This window comes from Photinus pyralis, unplaced genomic scaffold, assembly GCF_008802855.1.
Source record: "Photinus pyralis isolate 1611_PpyrPB1 unplaced genomic scaffold, Ppyr1.3 Ppyr1.4_LG2, whole genome shotgun sequence".
NCBI classification, from domain to species: Eukaryota; Metazoa; Arthropoda; class Insecta; order Coleoptera; family Lampyridae; genus Photinus; species Photinus pyralis.
In genome coordinates, this window is record NW_022170403.1 from 23,286,532 (window position 1) to 23,289,310 (window position 2,779).

The following is a 2,779-nucleotide window of genomic DNA, read 5'->3' on the forward strand; positions in this document are numbered from 1 at the left end:
AACTGTCAACGTACCTAAATCTTCAAAATATGAACCCGATCAATAGGTTCCATAAATGCAATTGATATAATTTACGTTGATTACATAGAAAAACGCATAGCTAGAAACCCAAGAGACGGTCGTACAAGAAATCATTCATAAATTGAAGAGGACTTAAGCAAAAAGTAGCAGTACAATTCAGGATTGCGTAATACGAAATCTACAAAGACTTTAAAATCTTTAAAATTTAAAAATTTAAAAATTTAAAATTTAAAATGAAGTTTTGGTGAATTTTGAGAAAACCATACCGAAATTGTAATACTTAGAACAATATCTAATCAATAAAATCCATTATTATTATTATTATCTGAAGGAGATACTGACACTCAACTATTATCAGCCAATTCTAAAGACACCAATCAGTAACAACGTTCAATACTAAAGGGACATGAGATTTCATAGTAAAAAACCTCTTGTTTGGAGCAGTAATTGTACTCACACAGGCTGGACAAGCTTAAGTCAGCAAAAGTGACAAGTACTATGGCTGTGGACAGAGAGCTCATATGTGAGTAAATTGTCTACAGACTAAAGTAGACGTAATAAAACAGAAGAAGAAGTACGCAAGATGCCGCTTACGTGCCGAAACGGCGCGGGAAGGGGACTCGTCTCTCTTCGAGAAGTAGTATAAGATAGTTAGAGTAATGAGAATTGAGAATGATGTTTTGTCTGTACATAATAAGATTCAATTAAATACAGCATCACGCCGGTCACCTGTTTGTTTCATTGTCATCAGTAACCTTCTCTTCGCGTAGCCAAATTAGCTCGTCTACAGACGTAAATTCAAAAAAACTAAAATTGGTCATTTCCTTGAATGTCTTATTTCATCGAAAGTATAAGAGATATAAAAAAAAGTGTTATATATATATATATATCTATTATTGATATAAGTCGAGATCCGGATAATAGTAGGATAACCTGAGATCCCCCTTTAAAGTTAAAAATATTCGTGTATATTGGGTTGCCAACGACATGAAATATGTCCTTCTATCATTACCCCTATAGAGGGGAAAGGAATTATACAATTAAAATTATCCATATAAAAAGCAGTTAGGATGAGATCCAAAAATAAATACACTTAAGTAGAGATCATATAGTGTATAAAATGACATTGGTGTGATAAGGAGAGATCATGCGGTGTTGTCAAATGTACTTGTTCTAAAAATAGATTTCATTATCTTTTGCGAATACTTAACAGGTTGTTAGCCTTCCTGTGGGATTTCTTCGCGTATTCTTTCTTCCATAAAGCGGTGCGTTAACATTATTTGGCACCCGGGGCTTGAAATATAACATTTAATTAAATAATACCTAGTGTAATACTCTATTTTACATCGATGATAAATTATAACGATTAGCTATTTATTGAAGGAAAGAGTTCCGGTTGGAAATGATTTTTTTTTCTAACAGCTGATAATGGTGCATAAGTCTACATCTTTGAATTAAAGGACCCAATTCAAACTCACTTTCAAGGTACAATTGCCATTATAATTAATGTAATAATTTTTTGGCATTATCTGAAATGTTTCAAAATTGATTATGCATAGGTATTCATCCTACAATCATGTATAAACACCAAACCCAAAGAAATCATTATCAAATTGCTTCCTTATCTCTCTTCCAGTATCGTATGGTGCCTGGTTGGTAAAACCAATCACAAGAACTCTAAAGTTATTTGCTTATGATTACATGTAAACCATTAGGTTGTTCAGTATTTCGTAACGAAATCTGCAAAAAGTTCATTTTTTAAGACAGATGCCTTGGTTAGTCAAATTGGTTCAAATCATGGAGGTGACAATTTCGGTTCAAAAATATCGAACTTATCCGGCAATCATGTGTAAACACCAAACCCAAAGAAATCAGGATAAAACCAAAGCGGTGACAAACCGTACCGCGTTAGGACCCAACTTGGACAAAACGTACCGCGTTTCGCCGTGGTCCAATCAGAACGGCCAATTTTTGCCGTATGGTTAATACGTGGTACGTTCTGCCTAAATGCGTACGGTACCTAATTGGTAAAATCAATCATAAACAATTTACCAAATTCTCTTTTTAGACAGCGCTGTAATATCTTTGGTTCTTTTCCCGATGAGCTTGGTATAGAAATAACGATTTTGACATCTTTTGATTAAAATGCAAGTGGTCATCGAAAGTGTACCAAATTCCCTTATTGGGCACCGTGGTAGGTGTGTTCCTAGCTTATAGTTACGATACCCTTAGAAGCCATTATGACCCTCTTATTAATTTTTTAATTTAATGTGCTTACTAAAATATACTAAACGTTATTTTACATTTCTCCTCAATCCACCAGTTTAATCTCTTCAATACAAATCCGCCCTTGTAACGTAACGTGGATTAGGAATAATACATACGAGGTAGCAGATAACAAATTATTTACGTTAAAGCGCGCATAGTACAACTACCTCTTTCATTATTTGCTATCGCACTTTAAAGCGAGAGTACCGCTTTACAATGTTGCCGTTTATTTTGATCTCACTTTATTTAAAATATAACGTATTATATATAATGTAAGCAGCGCCCCCTAAGATGATCACTCAAGAACTTCGCGTGTATAAATTTTGACAAAAACCTAAAAGTTGAGATCCGGGCGAAAATTGAAATTTAGCTTCCTGTATGATCGACCGAGCTAATAGACTCGATATACACAATAAAAAAGGCGAGATCCGAAAACGGATCTCGGGTTTACCAAATGGATCTCACCTTATCTGCAATATATGTGAAAATG